Genomic DNA, 5,429 nt, shown 5'->3' with positions numbered 1-5,429 from the left:
CAACATCCAAGGCCAGCTGGGAGCGGGGCTCTGAGCAACCTATTCTAGGGGAAGATCGCTCCGCTTGGAACAAGATGGTCTTTAGGGTCCCTTCCAAGCCCAAGCACCCAGGGATTCCATCATTCATTCTACGGTCTCCGTTGTCCACTTCAGCCTGGGCCTGAACTCCTGGCGGTGATGTCACAGTGCACGCTCCAGCTAGAACTTCCAGCATCCAGCAACGGCCACAACACAACCCTTGGCTCCTTGTGCCAGCACGCTCTTCATTCACCCTGCTCCAAGCCTACCCCTGTCACCTTGTTGCCACCTGCTCCCTGATTCCCCCAGCAGTCCCCAAAGCTCCCCATCGCTTGGATTTTGCTCTCCATCCCTGCAGGATGTCTGCATTTGTTCCAAAAGAGCTATGGTACTATTCCACGGAGGCGGACACCCCGCAGCTGCCTGGCTGGGCTGGAGCTCTGTGGGACAGGCTGGGAAATTTTGCTACCTCTGCAGGCTGGCACAGACGGAGAGGAGGAGACGGACGTCGATACACAGACTGATAGAGAAGAAGCCATGGAAGTGGACGGAGAGGATACTGGAGAGCAAGAGATGGATGTGGATATGTACGAGACAGAGGAAGAGATGGAGGTGGAAACGAAAGATTATGTTGAAGAGATGGATATTGATCTAAAAGACAAGGAGCAAGACATGGTCTTGGGATGAAGACCGATGCCAGCAGCAGAACAGGCAGGTGCTCCCCACAGGCAGAGTGGGGCCCCTGCTGCCAGCCTGGGGCCGGGCTGGGCACTTCCTGCTCAGGGACACGCTAGCCCATGCACTGGATTCTGCTGGCCATCCCTGGCCTGGCCTGGGCTTGCTGTGGGCCACACAAGCCCTGTTCCAGTGCCTGGGCCACAGCCCCCAGCCAGGCTCCCTTCTGGCAGCAGAGTCCCACTGGGCCAGTGTCCCAGCCCGGCAGCACATGGAACACCCTTCCGTGCCTGACTGCACTGACCGTGCTACTTGTTTTTCTTCCAGGACTTAGGGACATCACAGACACAGATGCCACCCTGCTGTACATACGTTTTACAGTTGTTGTGTTCAGGATAGAGGTTTTAGAGTTTGTTTAAGTTGTCTGTAAATACGTTTCATAGAGTTTTGTTAGAGCTGTTCTCAGGTAAATAGGTTCTATAGTTTGTTGTTGTTGTTGTGGTTGTTGTTGTTGTTGTTGTTACCAATATTCTTACAGTGTAAATATGTGGTGTAGTTCATTCTTGTTCCTTTTCTTCTACAGATAAACAGTCTTTGATTTTCACACCCCAGTTCTCTTTGCATTTTCTTCGGGCACATTTGCAAAGCTGTGGGTTGTTTCGGGAACAATGTTTGCAGGACTCTAAAAAGAGTATCACAACCGCTCTGCCACACTCTCAGCTGCTGCTGCTGCCCCAAAAAGCACTGGCTGGCTTTGCTCACACAATCACAGTTGTGGTGGCATTTCTACCACACCACAGGACAGCGATGTTTTCCCTCTTCTCCTGGAAATACCTACAGCACTTGTGGGTAGCAAGGCAAACATGAGCCTCTTTTAGTGGCCCTTGAAATTGGACATGTGAAATGAGGCACACAAAGCCACAGGCCAGCTGAACCTGGCATCTCTGAATGGGTCTTTACATTCTTCCCAGGAAGATGAATGGCAATCACTATTTTGGCAGGGAGGAAAGTGCATCAGCTAGCAATTTGCTGTAGAAAATGTGCTTTCTGCTCCTCTCACAGCCAAAACTCCTTCCCATTTCTTGGAAGTCCTTCTTAGATAAGGACCGTGTTCAACTGAGTGACAGTGAAGCCAAATGGCAATGCCGCAATCAATTGTCCTGTACACAATCTCCTTCATCCACGTGGAAGGTTACTCACGGGCACACAAGAGGACGGAAGAAACCCAAATGCATCGTTGGACATAATAAAGTCAGACGTGTTGAGGGATGAAGAAATCTTGCAGAGATATGGAAAGCTGCCCTGAAAACCCAGTTCGGGGAGAGCCTGAGCTCTTTTGTGCTTGTAGGCCTGAAGATGCTCAGCACCTTTCCCAGATGCTCAGCAGGCAGTAGGATTGTGCCTGAATCTGGCTCTGGAAATGCCAGTGCCTCAACTGAGAGCTGTGGCAAGGATTTCCATTGCATGGAGAGGGGCCACAAGAGTCCTGCAAGAGTCTTTCAGCAGAGCAAACAGCAGCCTGGAGGGTGGGCAGTGCTGCATCTGGACCACTGCATGCTCATCCTTCACCACAATGCAGAGCTGCCATGGATCACTTTTTCCATTTGTCCTGTTGGATATGTTTTGGAGAAGTTGTTCTAGGTGGCTTTGGATGGTGATCCAAGTAGGAAGCAGCCATTCGCCTGCTGTGATATCCTTACAACTAGTCCTAACTTCTCATTGCCTTTGGTTTGATTGGGGGTGTTTTATCTGTTTGTTTGATTGGTTTCTTTGGGTTGGTTTCTTTGTGTTTTTCTCTCTTTTGCTTGGAGTTTCTTTTCCTTTTTTAGAAATGACTGGTGAAGTTGGCACAACCAAACTCCAGAAAACGTAAAGCAGGCTTGACTTTCCAGAAATTGCTTTTGGCTGGCTTTAGCTGCATTCCCCAGGATCACCATCAGCAGTAGATATTTGCAGGTTTTGCTCTGCATCCTCAGCCTGCCCAGGTGTTGTTCAGTGTTTCAGCAGTGGAGAAGACGATGGATATTTTGCTAAACCTCCTTTCAAACAACAAAACTTGGGTTAGCACGACAGAAAAGAAGAAAAGAAAATCTTCGCCAGTTAGAACAGAGCCAGAGTCCCACCATTTCCCCCTCCACTTCTCTTTCTTTTCTACATTTAGAGGTAAAGCTTCCATCTCCAAAAGCTTCCATCTCTCACTTCCTGATGTAGCCATTTGCTACCCTTTAGCCTTGACTGCCACGCATCGGACTGCTGTCCGTGTGGGGCTGGGGATGCTCAGCCTGGAAAGAGAAGGGGGCTGGCGAGGCCTCCCTGCAGCTCTAGGAAAGATGGGCACAGGGAGGAGAAGCCTTTCAACTGCAGGAGTGAGCTTGAAGTTGGATCTAATGAAGCTGCTCTTTTCCACTCCGGCTGCTGGGCCACTGGCCCAGGCTGTGCACAGAGGCTGGGGATGCTCCATCCTTGGCAACATCCAAGGCCAGCTGGGAGCGGGGCTCTGAGCAACCTATTCTAGGGGAAGATCGCTCCGCTTGGAACAAGATGGTCTTTAGGGTCCCTTCCAAGCCCAAGCACCCAGGGATTCCATCATTCATTCTACGGTCTCCGTTGTCCACTTCAGCCTGGGCCTGAACTCCTGGCGGTGATGTCACAGTGCACGCTCCAGCTAGAACTTCCAGCATCCAGCAACGGCCACAACACAACCCTTGGCTCCTTGTGCCAGCACGCTCTTCATTCACCCTGCTCCAAGCCTACCCCTGTCACCTTGTTGCCACCTGCTCCCTGATTCCCCCAGCAGTCCCCAAAGCTCCCCATCGCTTGGATTTTGCTCTCCATCCCTGCAGGATGTCTGCATTTGTTCCAAAAGAGCTATGGTACTATTCCACGGAGGCGGACACCCCGCAGCTGCCTGGCTGGGCTGGAGCTCTGTGGGACAGGCTGGGAAATTTTGCTACCTCTGCAGGCTGGCACAGACGGAGAGGAGGAGACGGACGTCGATACACAGACTGATAGAGAAGAAGCCATGGAAGTGGACGGAGAGGATACTGGAGAGCAAGAGATGGATGTGGATATGTACGAGACAGAGGAAGAGATGGAGGTGGAAACGAAAGATTATGTTGAAGAGATGGATATTGATCTAAAAGACAAGGAGCAAGACATGGTCTTGGGATGAAGACCGATGCCAGCAGCAGAACAGGCAGGTGCTCCCCACAGGCAGAGTGGGGCCCCTGCTGCCAGCCTGGGGCCGGGCTGGGCACTTCCTGCTCAGGGACACGCTAGCCCATGCACTGGATTCTGCTGGCCATCCCTGGCCTGGCCTGGGCTTGCTGTGGGCCACACAAGCCCTGTTCCAGTGCCTGGGCCACAGCCCCCAGCCAGGCTCCCTTCTGGCAGCAGAGTCCCACTGGGCCAGTGTCCCAGCCCGGCAGCACATGGAACACCCTTCCGTGCCTGACTGCACTGACCGTGCTACTTGTTTTTCTTCCAGGACTTAGGGACATCACAGACACAGATGCCACCCTGCTGTACATACGTTTTACAGTTGTTGTGTTCAGGATAGAGGTTTTAGAGTTTGTTTAAGTTGTCTGTAAATACGTTTCATAGAGTTTTGTTAGATCTCTTCTCAGGTAAATAGGTTCTATAGTTTGTTGTTGTTGTTGTGGTTGTTGTTGTTGTTGTTGTTACCAATATTCTTACAGTGTAAATATGTGGTGTAGTTCATTCTTGTTCCTTTTCTTCTACAGATAAACAGTCTTTGATTTTCACACCCCAGTTCTCTTTGCATTTTCTTCGGGCACATTTGCAAAGCTGTGGGTTGTTTCGGGAACAATGTTTGCAGGACTCTAAAAAGAGTATCACAACCGCTCTGCCACACTCTCAGCTGCTGCTGCTGCCCCAAAAAGCACTGGCTGGCTTTGCTCACACAATCACAGTTGTGGTGGCATTTCTACCACACCACAGGACAGCGATGTTTTCCCTCTTCTCCTGGAAATACCTGCAGCACTTGTGGGTAGCAAGGCAAACATGAGCCTCTTTTAGTGGCCCTTGAAATTAGACATGTGAAATGAGGCACACAAAGCCACAGGCCAGCTGAACCTGGCATCTCTGAATGGGTCTTTACATTCTTCCCAGGAAGATGAATGGCAATCACTATTTTGGCAGGGAGGAAAGTGCATCAGCTAGCAATTTGCTGTAGAAAATGTGCTTTCTGCTCCTCTCACAGCCAAAACTCCTACCCATTTCTTGGAAGTCCTTCTTAGATAAGGACCGTGTTCAACTGAGTGACAGTGAAGCCAAATGGCAATGCCACAATCAATTGTCCTGTACACAATCTCCTTCATCCACGTGGAAGGTTACTCACGGGCACACAAGAGGACGGAAGAAACCCAAATGCATCGTTGGACATAATAAAGTCAGACGTGTTGAGGGATGAAGAAATCTTGCAGAGATATGGAAAGCTGCCCTGAAAACCCAGTTCGGGGAGAGCCTGAGCTCTTTTGTGCTTGTAGGCCTGAAGATGCTCAGCACCTTTCCCAGATGCTCAGCAGGCAGTAGGATTGTGCCTGAATCTGGCTCTGGAAATGCCAGTGCCTCAACTGAGAGCTGTGGCAAGGATTTCCATTGCATGGAGAGGGGCCACAAGAGTCCTGCAAGAGTCTTTCAGCAGAGCAAACAGCAGCCTGGAGGGTGGGCAGTGCTGCATCTGGACCACTGCATGCTCATCCTTCACCACAATG

At 50.8% G+C, this 5,429-nt stretch overlaps 1 long non-coding RNA gene across 1 annotated transcript; it reads left to right on the top strand.

Annotated features, from left to right (window-relative positions):
- The first annotated feature begins 226 nt into the window (after positions 1 to 226).
- Positions 227 to 4,457, top strand: LOC147649966 (uncharacterized). The gene is made up of 5 exons (XR_015277241.1): positions 227 to 406; positions 496 to 729; positions 1,021 to 3,566; positions 3,656 to 3,889; positions 4,181 to 4,457. It is a non-coding gene; the product is annotated as an uncharacterized LOC147649966 (long non-coding RNA).
- The last annotated feature ends 972 nt before the right edge of the window (positions 4,458 to 5,429 follow it).

This window comes from Cyanistes caeruleus, chromosome 17, assembly GCF_971803275.1.
Source record: "Cyanistes caeruleus chromosome 17, bCyaCae1.hap1.1, whole genome shotgun sequence".
In the NCBI taxonomy this organism is placed as follows: Eukaryota; Metazoa; Chordata; class Aves; order Passeriformes; family Paridae; genus Cyanistes; species Cyanistes caeruleus.
This window is presented reverse-complemented; position numbering and strand designations above follow the sequence as displayed.